Source organism: Canis lupus, chromosome 20, assembly GCF_048164855.1.
Source record: "Canis lupus baileyi chromosome 20, mCanLup2.hap1, whole genome shotgun sequence".
Taxonomy (NCBI): Eukaryota; Metazoa; Chordata; class Mammalia; order Carnivora; family Canidae; genus Canis; species Canis lupus.
This window is the reverse complement of record NC_132857.1, coordinates 15,328,291-15,341,893: the sequence shown is the minus strand read 5'-3', so window position 1 is coordinate 15,341,893 and position 13,603 is coordinate 15,328,291. Positions and strand designations below refer to the sequence as shown.

The 13,603-nt window shown below is 36.7% G+C and overlaps 1 long non-coding RNA gene across 1 annotated transcript in view; it reads right to left on the bottom strand.

Annotated features, from left to right (window-relative positions):
- Nucleotides 1-2,044: 2,044 nt before the first annotated feature.
- The window catches only part of LOC140611696 (uncharacterized), a 28,976-nt gene continuing 17,417 nt past the window's right edge, over nt 2,045-13,603 (bottom strand). The window contains exon 3 of the long non-coding RNA XR_012012841.1: nt 2,045-3,091. This is a non-coding gene — a long non-coding RNA (uncharacterized lncRNA). The remainder of the gene's footprint in view (nt 3,092-13,603) is intronic.

The following is a 13,603-nucleotide window of genomic DNA, read 5'->3' as shown; positions in this document are numbered from 1 at the left end:
ATATTTGCTTTTGTTTTCCTTGCCTTGAGACATATCTAGAAAAATGCTATGATGGTCAGTGTCAGAGAAATTACTGCCTGTATTCTCTTCTAGAGTTTCTATGGTTTCAGGTTTCACATGAAGTCTTTAACCCATTTTGAGTTTCTTTTTGTGTGGGGCATTAGAAAGTGGTCCAGTTTCATTCTTTTACTCAGCACCACTTATGGCAAAAAAACTGTCTTTTCCGCATTGTAAATTCTTGCCTCCCTTGTCATACTAATTAAACATATATAGGCTTATTTCTGTGATCTCTATTCTGTTCCATTGATCTGTGTGTCTATTTTTGTGCCAGTGCAATATTGCTTTATTACAGCTTTAGTATATTTTGTAATCTAGTATTGTCATACCTCCAGCTTTGTTCCTTCTCAGGATTGTTTTGGCTACATGGGGTCTTCTGTGGTTCTACACAAATTTTAGTATTATTTGTTCTACTATTGTGAAAAATGCTGTTGGCATTTTGATAGGGATTGCATTGAATCCGTAGATTGCTTTGGAGAGTGTGAATATCTTAAAATATTAATTCTTCCAATCCATGAGCATGGAATATCTTTCCATTTGTTTGCATCATCTTCAATTTCTTCCATCAGGGTTTTATAACCTTTCAGAGTAAAGGTCTTTGATCCCTTTGGTTAAGTTTACTCTTAGGTATTTTATTCTTTCTGATGCAATTATAAATGGTATTGTTTTTTAGGAAATACGATTACGTAAGTACTGAAAAATAATGCATAAGAAGAAAAACCTTATATATTAAGACATTAATCACAGTTTTATTTTAAAATAGAAAAAATGAAAATGACATATATGCACATTAATAGAGGAATTATTCAAAATTATAAAATATTCCCTCAAATTTTCACAAATTTTCATCATAAAATCTATAGGGGACAATGAAAATTATTGTTATCTAATGGAATTATAATATAAAACTGCATATATACCATCATCAAAATATGTTTCTGTGCCATTTTGTGGTGATACTACTGCAGCTCCAAGACCATGAAGAGAAAAAAAGTAGAGGCCAAGACTTCTAATGTTCAATGATACAGACACACACACTCCCCTCAGCCACCTCTTTAGGGCTTGGTATGAGAATGGACACACATATCCACCACATAAAAAAAACCGCTTCCCAAAAAACTATCACCTTCCTCAACCTTGAGGAAATTCCCCCAAATAACCCATATCTGTTCAGGATTAGAACCCTTCTACCTATCTCAACACCAGCCAAGGTTCCACCTCCTCCCTTTTTTGAAGCATAATTCTAAGCTTCATCCTTTTCACTGGACCTAAAACCCTGAAACAAAAAAGATTTTGACATCTTCTCTGCCAGTAAATAAGGGATAATGTCAAGAAGGAAAAGGAGAAGTTAGAAAGAATCTCCAGGTTGGTTGAGGGAAATATAATTATTTGTCCAATTATCCAACAAAAATGTACTTCATGCACAGTACACAGCAGTAAGCAAAATAAACACAGTTCCCATTCTCATTTGGGATAATTAACAATGAGTTCTACTGGGACACACTGAATTCAAGTTATTGCCAGGATAACCTAGTGGATAAACTTGTAGACAGATAGAAACATGGTTTCCAAAAAGTGCAAGTGAGACTTAACAGGGTTAGTTTTAGATGTTAAGCAGAAAAAATTGAATAAAGAGGATGTAAAGGGGTTGAGAAATTGAGTGTTTCACTGAGAATACAACTCAGGCTTGGCAAGATTGTCAATTCCACAAATCTGGGAGACCTCAGAGATGAAAATCTACTTGTAATGAATGATGAGGTCTAGAGGATAGTCACTCAGATAAGGATTAAGGTGGAGTAAAGACAAGAGTTAGAGACATCAAGGACAGCCAGACCCACTAAGTTGAAGAAGTAGAATAGGATCATTTTCATTGATCAAGGATTTTTCAACAGATGAGCAATTTAAATCAATACAACAGAACTTGAGATAAATTTCAACATCTCCATAAATAAAGGATTCTGAAAGAAAAAAAAAAAAGCTTGAAAGAGGGTGACATGCCTGAAGAGATCTGAGAATGGAAAATTTCCATGAATACAAATAATAAAATGGCCTGGAGACAAGCTGAAAGACAAGAATAAATTTATAACTGTATATGTTTTTATACATACATATATATTTTTTAAGTATGTGACTCACAAAAAAATATATACTTTGGGAAAAATAGTAAGGAAAATGTTTTAACAATTTATACAGCTTCAGGGCAGCCTGGGTGGCTCAGCGGTTTAGTGCCATCTTCAGCCCAGGGCCTAATCCTGGAGACCCAGGATCGAGTCCCACATCGGGCTCCCTGCATGGAGCCTGCTTCTCCCTCTGCCTGTGTGTGTGTGTGTGTGTGTGTGTGTGTGTCTGTGTGTGTCTCTCATTAATAAAAACAAAATTATACAGCTTCAAAGATCACTGGAAAACTTAAGAGAGAAAAAAAATGGAGGCGAGGAAGACACAAAAGAATAACCATTTCCAATTTGGCTTAAATTATGTCAAAAATTTTTACTAGACTAATAAATAACATCAAGATATAAATACCTTGTAGCCACTAATGACCTAATAGTGCCTTCTCTCATTCATACTATAACCATAAACAATAAACTACACATTTGGAAACCATGAAATAATCAAAATAAAAGTAGCCTTTTGGGAGGTAACATTGGATAATACTGCTTCATCTAGAAAAAAATGCAGCAATGAACATGAATAAGCCAGTCAAAAGAATAAATAACTCCAAATTCTCTATATTGATGGAGAAAATGTTTGGTTAATGTCACCACAGTACTTAGAGTAGCATAATTAGGCAGGGGATGCTTTTCAGTAAATCTAATTTCAAAGTATTTTAACATTTCTTCCCTGGCATTAGTTTTTAAAATTAGGAAATTCCAAAGTCAGTCAGAGAGAATTTAATCATTATGTAATTTATTAACTTGGGGGGCAGGTAGTTTAGTGTTTCATTTCAAATCTTACCTTTTTTTTTTTTAAGAGCTGCAACAGATTGAATCTGGTGAAGTTTTCCATTTTTATGAGGACAAAATGCTATTAAGACCTATAAACAAATGTATTTTTATTAAAAATGACTAATGCTTAGTGAAAAGTTCAAAGGCTGGAAAAGAAGCACTAAAAAACGTTTTTAAAAGCAACAATTCAGCTCACTCAGTTACTGGAAAAGTCATTTTCATACTTAAGCTTCAGGGCTATGCAGCAGCTGGAAAAGCAGCTTATTTTATTATATAGTTAATAAACGTCATGCACTTTTCTTGAAAGAGTCAAAATATTACCTTTAAATAATGCAAACAACTCTATAAGAGCAAACAAGGTATACAACAGATTGAAGACACAATGCATACCATAATAAAAGATACCTCTCAATTAGATGCAGTGTATTCTCACTCATTGGCTCCTGTATCCAAAAATATGAATCAGTTAAAGGATATTTTAAAAAGTTGTTAAAATTGAATAAATTTAAACAAAAATCTATATTAAATTAATATTACTGAGTTTAAGCTAAATTTTTCAGTTTAACAATGTTTTAAACTTAGGTAGGAGAATGTCCTTGTTCCTTAAAGATTCATGCCAAAGTATCTGGGGGTAAAATATCTGCAACTTACTTTCACATGTATTTATTAAGTGTGTGCGTATGTATAAAGAGATAAAGCACATGTTCCAAAAAATTAAAAATCGGTAACTCTAAATGTGGTGCTATGGGCATTCACCGCACTATTATGCCAAATTTTCTGTAGGTTTTTAATTTTTATAAATAAAAAGCTAAGGTGGAGGACAAGCTATCTTGATCCAACATTATTAGAAAATAGCATCTCTTCAGAGAGACAAAGCAGAACTAAGCAGGAAAACATCACTACAAAAGCAAATTTATTTAGCATCTAAATACAGTACACTGTATAGGTAGTCTAACAAAAAACTAACGTCGTGTCTGGCTTTTAAGAACACATAATCAAAAAAAAAACATAATCTAAGGCAAATACTATTGATAAACATAAAAAAACATTTAAATAGAAATAACACCTAAATTTTTTTTAAGATTTTATTTATTTATTCATGAGAGACACAGAGAGAGAGAGGCAGAGACATAGGCAGAGGGAGAAGCAGGCTCCACATAGGGAGCCCGATGCAGGACTCGATCCCGGGTCTCCAAGACCAGACCCCAAGCCGAAGGCAGTGCCAAACCACTGAGCCACCCAGGCTGTCCTATAAATTTAAACGATAAATTAAGCTTTTGTTCTAACCATCACTTTTTTAATCACACAAACCTTAAAACTCTGTACATTGTACCATCTCATTTGACCTCATAGGATACAAAACTCTGACTAGTGTCATGCTTTCTTTCAAGACAGCATGTCTTCAATGACCATGAAGGAGGGATTTGATTTTATAAGACAAAGTAGTTCATTTCCATTTAGACACTATAACAGAATATTTTGCATTTAATCACAAATTTGCCCTCTTCCTAACCCCTGCCTTCCTTCATAAGTCAGCTCTAATGCTCTTTCTTAGAAGCATTTTCTGGGGGTGCCTGGGTGGCTCAGTCAGTTAAGCTGCCAACTCTTGTCAGGTCATGATCTCGGTCCTGGGGATCAAGCTTGTGTGTCAGGGTCCATGGTCAGTGTGGAATCTTCTTGAAGATTCCCTCTCTCTCTCTCTGCCCTTTCCCCCTGCACTTGCTCGCTCACATGTGCATATTCTCTCTCTAAAATAAATAAATCTTTTTTTTTAAAAAAAAAAAAAGCATTTTCAGATTGCCCAAGGTGAGTTGGATGTCCTTCCATGTTCTCTTATTTATCCCATAGTATTATCATTGATTTTTCTTGTCCACACTAATCCAGTATTTACTAGGTACTTGAAATACATGAATAAGATGCTTTTAATGCCATCAGCAAGCTCTTAGCCTGGTAGTGGAGACACCAACCATGCAAAGAAATAATTATCATGAATTATCATGCCATCTACCAAGCTGTCAAAAACCTCAGATTCATCTCTTAATTCCTCTCTTTTCCCAACTCACATACAGCCCACTGGCAGAATGACTCTATCACCCGACACAACATAAATGCATCCACTTCTATTTACATCATAACCCTGGTCCAGACACTACCTTCTCTCACCCAGATTGCTACTATGAGACACACCTTCCCCTCATGACTTCGTACAATCTGTTTTTCACACAAGATCCAAAGTAATCTTTTAAAACATAAAACATATCACGTCAGTCCCCTGCTTAAATCCTTCTGATTGTTTCCATTTGGAATAAAATCCAAATTTCTTACCATGGATGCCTAACAGGTTCTATATAACCTGTACCTGTCTGTGTGTCTGTCCTGATCTCCATCTAGTCTCCCTTTCACACAGAACACTTCAGTTCTGATCCTTCTGATCCTCAAATATACCAAATTGTTCCCTCTTACACATTTGCACTCCTGATTTCCCCTACATAAAATGCTATAGATTTGTGTGGCTGGCTCATTACTGCCATGCAGGTCTCATTTAAAATGTTATAACAAGCAAAGCCTAAAGCAAGCAGAAAGAAGGAAATAATAAAAATCAGAGTAGAAATGCACAATACAGAAACTAAAAATACAATAGATCAATAGAACCAGAAGATGGTTCTTTGAAAAAAATAATAAAGTTGATAAATCTCTAGCCAGTCTTATCAAAAAGACAAAGGACTCAAACAAATAAAACCACAAATGAGAGAGGGAAAAAAAAATGAGAGAGGGGAAATAATAACACCATAGAAATTCAAACACTTACTTGAAAAGAAAGAATAAAAAGAGCATTATGAAAATATGCCAACAAATTGAACAACCTAGAAAAAATAGATAAATTCCTATAAACATAAATGACCAAAACTGAAACAGGAAGAAATAGAAAACTTGAAGAGACCAATAATCAGCAAAGAAATTAAATCAGTAATCAAAAAACTCCCAACAAACAAAAGTTCTACCAAATTTTTTTTTTTTTTTTAGATTTTGTTAAGTAATCTCTACACTCAACATGAAGCTCAAACTCACAACCCTGAGATCAAGAACTGCATGCTCTACTGACTCAGCTAGCTAGGCGCCCCACATCCCACAAATATTTAAAGAAAAATTAATACCTATTCTCCTGAAACTATTCCAAAAAATAAAAGGAAGGAAAACTCCCAAAGTCATTCTAGAAGGCCAGCATTACCCTGATACCAAAACCAGATAAAGATTCCACATACATACATACATACATAAATAAACAAATAAAAAGATTCCACTAAAATAGAGAACTATAGGCCCATATCTCTGGTGAACATAGATGCAAAAATTATTCATTAAATACTAGCACACTGTATTTAATAATACATTTTAAAAATCACCATGATAAGTGGGATTTATTCCTGGGTTGCAAGTATGGTTCAATATTCAAAAATCAATGTGATACATCACATTAATAAAACAAAGGGTAAGAACCATATGATCTCTTCAATAGATGCAGAGAGCATCTGACACAGTACAAAATCCATTCAAGGGAAAACTCTCAAAAAGTGGGTTTAGAGGAAACACACCTCAACATAATACAAATATATGAAAAACCCACAACTAATATCACCCTTAATGGGAAAGAACTGAGAGCTTTCCCTTCATCATAAGGAACAAGACAGGAATATCCACTCTTGACACTAACACAGTACCGGAAGTCATAGCCTCAACAATCACACAACAAAAAGAAATAAAAGGCATCCAAATTGACAAAGAAGAAGTCAAACTTTCACTATTTGCAGATGACATGATACCCTGTATAGAAAACCGAGAGACTCCACCAAAAAACTGCCAGAAATGACAAATTCAGTAAAAATACAGGATACAAAATCAGTATGTAAAAATCTGTTGCATTTCTCTACATCAATAATGAAGCACCAGGGAGCACCTGAGTGGCTCCCCATGACTGAGCATCTGCCTTTGGCTCAGGTCATGATCCCAGGGTCCTAGGATCGAGTCCCACATCAGGCTCTGCTTCTTCCTCTGCCTGTGTGTGTCTCTGCCTCTCTCTGTGTGTCTCATGAATAAATAAACAATCTTAAAAAAATAATGAAGCAGAGAAAAGAGAAATCAAGGAATTAATCCATTTACAATTACACAAAAACAATAAGATACCTAGGAAAAAATCTAACCAAAGACATGAAAGATCTGTACTCTGCAAACTACAAAACACTGATTAAAGAAATAGAAGAGGACACAAATACATTCCATGCTCATAGACAGGAAGAACAAATATTGTTAAAATGTCTATACTACCCCATGCAATCTAAACACTTAATACAATCCCTATCAAAATACCAACAGCATTTTTCACAGAGCAAGAACAAACAATCCTAAATTTTTTTTAAATTTTTATTTATTTATGATAGTCACACAGAGAGAGAGAGAGAGGCAGAAACACAGGCAGAGGGAGAAGCAGGCTCCATGCACCGGGAGCCCGACGTGGTATTTGATCCCGGGTCTCCAGGATCACGCCCTGGGCCAAAGGCAGGCACTAAACCGCTGCGCCACCCAGGGATCCCACAATCTTAAAATTTATATGGAACCACAAAAGACTCAGAATAGCCAAAGCAACCTTGAAAAAGAAAGGTATTTAAAATAAAAAATAAGGAAAGCAAACCTGGGGCAGCCCAGGTGGCTCATGATATGAAATACTGGTCCAGAAAAAAATCAAACTGCAAGATACTACTCAAAAATCAGGATTTCCATTTTACTTAAATAATCAAAGAAATGTTTACCAAGAGGCTTCTTGGTGTCTTCGTGAATAAAGTTCTGTCAATCCTTTTGAATCAGCTCAAAAGACATGGCTAAAGCCCAGTTAGACTTGGGTTGGTACCCATGCTACCCTAGCTTCCATATGTTACATACTCAGGCATGATAGATGATAGGTAGATAGATAAGAGTCCCATTTACTCCTTACAACAACCCCCTATTCAGAAGGCATTATCCTATTTCACAGATGAGGAAGCTATTTCAGAGAAGAAGCAAAATCTTATCAGACATCTAAATTTGAAAATATTCAATGGGCATGTTCTGTCTGGCTTTAAATCACATACTCTTTGTATTTGAGATGCTCTGAAGTTTTTTGGTCATGACTTTAACCCCACTGCCACTCTAGCATGTCCAGCACACAATTCCAAAATTTACGCACCAACAAGGACTGTCACTTTGAATCATTTCTAAGACTTTTCAGTATACTAAAAATATAGAATTTATGGTTCCATTATACTAAGACTATAAATTCCCAACACCAGGGATGCCTGGGTGGCTCAGCGATTGACAGTCTGCCTTCAGCTCAGGGCATGATTCTGGGATCCAGGGATTGAGTCTCACACATCAGGCTCCCTGGAGAGAGCCTGCTTCCACCTCTGCCTATGTTTCTTGTTTCTGCCCCTCTCTCTCTGTGTCTCTCTCATGAATAAATAAATAAAATCATGAATGAATGAATGAATGAATGAATGAATAAATAAATAAATATTTCCAAACCAAACTGATGTAGGAATGAGTTAGGGGTAGGCAGGAAAAGATAAGAGAGAGGCCCAGAGTCAGACTCCTACCCAACCCAAGAAAGCAGAGATAAGACCATAATAATAGAAAAAAATAAACCTGGCTCCCTAGCTCCAAAATGTTAGGGAGTATTCCATTTTAATGGCTACTAAGTAATCACAGAAATCCCAGATATAGAGAAATGTTATGGAGGAGATATTAACCTGAAAGAAGGGAACACCTTGTTTGGGCACATGGTATTTGCAAAAAACATCTAGCTTGTTATTTTAAGTCCAGCATGTTTGTTCTAAATATCCACCCTGATTGATAAGAAATTTCATTGGTGTTGAAACTGATATTTCAGTATCATTGAAATTGATACTCAATTTCTTATTCATAAGAAATTTACCAAGTTCCCTGGTCAGTTTCCTATAAAGGACAGACCATAAAAGACCTCAGTGGCTAACCTGTGGGGACCCCTCTCAGTTTTGAGAGCTTTCTCTGTATCTCTGCTTAATAAACTTCTATTGCTTTGCTCACTCTCTGTTGTCCGCGAGATTGATTCTTCGACTCCGGGAGACAAGAACCAAGCTCTCCTGTATCGAAACCACCAACACAAATTCAGAAAGTCAAATTCTGAACCATCAAGTAAACCCTTTCAAAAAGGACCTTATTTCCTTTGTATGTTGTTTCCCTGGAAAATCTCAACATCTCATCCAACAAGACAACTAATCTGTGAAAGATTTGATATTTAGCTCTTTTAATAGTGTTCTGGTTCTTGAAGAAGAGTAAATACCCTTATTACTGTTCAAACTTTCAGAGTCCTCACATAACCACATTACCTTTGTAGAAAGTTAGTGAAGACTTTCAGTGCTACAACAACACTAGATTTCTACACAATGATCACCCCATACTACCATTAATCTGAAGGCCATATCCTGTAGCAGTAGGTGGGTAGATTAAGTATTTAGTTTTTATCTAATAAAGAAGCAGATTAATTGTGGATTATGCTTAAAATCTTTAAAATTAATGTTATACCAGCAAACTAGGATATCTACTTTCTTAGTAGAAGTGGAATACCCTTGAGAAACAACTAGCAGGTGAAATTTACAGACTAAAGTAACAGCTCTGAACCCTACCACCCAACAATTGGATTACTAGAGATTTACCCCAAAGATACAGATGCAGTGAAAAACCGAGACACCTGCACCCCAATGTTTATAGCAGCAATGTCCACAATAGCCAAACTGTGGAAGGAGCCTTCGTGTCCATCGAAAGATGAATGGATAAAGAAGATGTGGTCTATGTATACAATGGAATATTACTCCAGCCATCGGTAACGACAAATACCCACCATTTGCTTCCACGTGGGTGGAACTGGAGGGTATTATGCTGAGTGAGGTAAGTCAATCAGAGAAGGACAAACATTACATGGTTTCATTCATTTGGAAGGAGAGAAAGTGAGTGGGAAGTATCAGAGAGGGTGACAGAACATGAAAGACTCCTAACTTTGGGAAACAAACAAGGAGAAGTGGAAGGGGAGGTGGGCGGGGGGATGGGGTGCCTGGGTGACGGGCACTGAGGGTGGCACTTGACGGGATGAGCACTGGGTGTTATGCTATATGTTGGCAAATCGAACTCCAATAAAAAAATACAAATAAATAAATAAATAAAGTAACAGCTCTGAGAATCTAATCTGAAAAGGCTACATATTATATGATTACAACTATGGGATACTCTGAAAAAGGCAAAACTATGGAAACTAAAAAGATCAGTGGGAGCCAAGGGTTCTGGAGAAGAGAGAAAAGGATAAACAGAGCAGGGAATTTTTAGGGCAGTGAAACTACTCTGTTCTGTATCATGATAGTGGATCCACGTCATTAACATTTGTTAAAACCTATACAACTTACTACACAAAGAATGAACCCTAATATAAACTTAAGCTAAAAATAATGTATCAATATTGGTACATCAATTGTTACAAATATACCACACTAATGCAAGCTGCTAATAATACAGGAAATTGGTCTGGGATGGGGATGGTGAGGTTGTACACAGGAACTCTCTGTACTTTCTTGCTCACCTAATACTGTTCTAAATAAATAAAGTGTAGAATTAAAAAAAATAAAAATAAGTAACAGTTGGATAAGCTTTGCCACATGGATTCCCACAGGAGCCCATGGTACCTTGTCCATAGTGTATTCATCATGCCAGTACTATATGGATGATATACTTCAGTCAAAGAGGCCACAGACCAATGGTGGAGACTCAGAGAACTGGGTCTTGCAGCATGATCTTGAACTACACAGGTATAGATTATGTTAAAATTAGACAAAAAAACTTCTTAGAAATTTCCATATCCCCTTTGGGTGAGTATTTACTGCTTTTACCTGAAGAGTTCCAATTCAAAACACTACTGACTTCTAGCCTTATACTGTAAGAAAACTGTTATAAAAGCAAGTGGCTTTTATAGTTAGTTAAGCATCTACCTTCAACACAGGTCATGATCTTGGAGTCCTAGGATCAGTCTGGCTCCCGGCTCAGCAACTAGTCTGTTTTCCCTCTCCCTTCTCCCTCTGCCCCTCCCCCCCGCATGTGCTCACAGGCTCACTCTCAAATAAATAAATAAATACATACATACATACATACATACATACATACATAAATCTTTTTAAAAAATAAAAATAAAAGCAAGTATCTGGACCAGATATCCAACCAACACCAACATGGGCCTGACTAGTAGACCCTCCCTTAAAGACACAGCTCACAGCCTTAAACAATTCCACAGAACACAACTGTGGCTTAAGACTGAATGAAAATACTGGAGCACCTGGGTGGCTCAGTGATTGAGTATCTGCTCTTGGCTCAGGCTGTGATCCCAGAGTCCTGGAATCAAGTCTCGTGTCTGGCTCCCTGCTGCCTATTTCTCTGCCTCTCTTTGAGTCTCCCATGAATAAATAAATAAAGTCTTAAAAAAAAAAAAAAGACTGAAAATACCCTCTTTCAGGTATCTTAGAAGCTCTGTCACTAGACAGAGACTACACAAGATTCACCACAGGATACCAGGAACATGGGTTTAAAGGGGGATATGGAAATAAAAAGGGTTTGATAGTACATTAACAGGTTTTCACTGAGGTGGGGGAAAAAAAAATACCTCAGGTGAGACTTGGTTATTATAATTAGGTCTGCCAACACTGCAATTTTTAAACTTAGCAAAAAAACAAAAGAAGTCTCTACAGCCGCATTCTGAGAGGGAGAAATTATGCATAGATATTTCCTTCCTCCAGACATAGTTAATCCACATTGCCAAAATTAAGCTCTTGGTAAGGGGTTTCTTTCAATCAAGTTTAACTCATTGGTCATAGACAATGGAAGTCTGGCTCCACTGGCACCCAGATCAAAGTGAAACAAGACTTTCTTCTTTTCACTTTCATTTTTCAGTTACTATGCCTGCTATCTTCACTTTGCACCCCCATTAATGGGCTCCTGTGGCCTCTGGATTCTGGCTACTTCAGTCATTTAGAAGTAACAGCATGAGACTGGAGGAAGGAACGAGGGTGACACTGGACTATATACTCCCCAGTTTCTCTCCCTCTCCCACAGCTCTCTTCTCTTCAGGATTCCAATAATCTCTCATTTCCCCCTTCAGCTCTAGGGGTGGTAACAGCTTCCTGATTACCAGCCTCAGGGGCATATACTATTTCCTGTGTCTTCTCACTGCCCACAATCTTATTAAATTCCCCTCAAATCATCCGAAGTAGAAGTGTGCCACCTATTTCCTACAGGGCCTCTGGCTAATAAACATACCACTGAGTTTCTGGCATAGACCTTCAGGAAACACTAAGTACAAAGTTTTAGGGAAAATAACTTGGCCTAGGTGATAGTTTTCAGGACTTAAGATCCACTTGAGAGAGGAATCAGTGGTGTGATAATGTTAGATGTTCTGTTGGCCCTTTAGAATCTTTTTTAAAAATCAGGTCTCTCAGAGATTTGATTCAGAATCAATAAAACCTTTGAGACCTTGAAGAAATTTCATTGAAAAATAGTATAGGCTATGACTATGGAAAGAAAAACAACTCTACTCAAGACATCAAGAACCTTCTAGCTGAGACTGAGCATAAGAATTTGAGGTCAATACAAAACTTCAATTTCTTTGAATTTTAATTCAAAGCTCCAAAAGAACTTGATATTTAACCTTAATTCCCCTGGACTCTTAACTTAAAAAAAGCTGAATCTTTGAATATCTGGTTTTTTTCCCCAAGAAATTTATAATGGGAAAATGTTTATCTTCAAATTTAGGGCATTCCTTTTATATTTTGTTTCAGGTACAATCTAATGTAGTTTCATTTTATTTCATAATTTGATTTCATTTTATAATTTCTAAGCTACATTGGACAATATGGGCATCATAGTTTTTACTGGAACTAGATTAGGATGTCAAGTTTCTGTCTTGTGTACAAAGGAGTTTTGGAGTCCACTTAAATAATGTGCAGTTTTGACCCATTTCAGAACCTGTGATAAAATCTACGTTGCCACCAATAGCTCAAAGAGGACCCAAAAGAAGCAATGAATTGCCTTGAGAGACCCATCTCAGGAAAGTGTAGCAGGAATGCTCTTGACACAGTGCTGATCACTTCCCAAGGAGCAGACATAACGCAGTAAGTTCAGTTCAGGGTGTCTCTAGGGGATTTGGGCGGGGGGGCATTCTTCATTAGAAGGGACTGTTCAGTGCAATGCAGGATATTTAGCATCCCTACACGCCCCCTCCCCACTATACTCCATTACAACACCATCAGTATTCCATAATCACTGTTAAAACAAAACTTCCCCTAGGGGAAGATAATCCTGGTTTAGAACCACTAGGTTAAAAGAATAAGAATTTCAAAAAGTTAACTCCTTTCCTGTTCTTGAGGTTTCCTTCCAATGTGAAGGGAGCCCCATTAAAGTAACATTCTTGGGCTCTTGCCAAAACTTTACTCTCTCCTCCCCAAAAGAGGCACACAGACTTACTGATTGCAAATTTAAGAAAAATGTAATGGCATATTCAA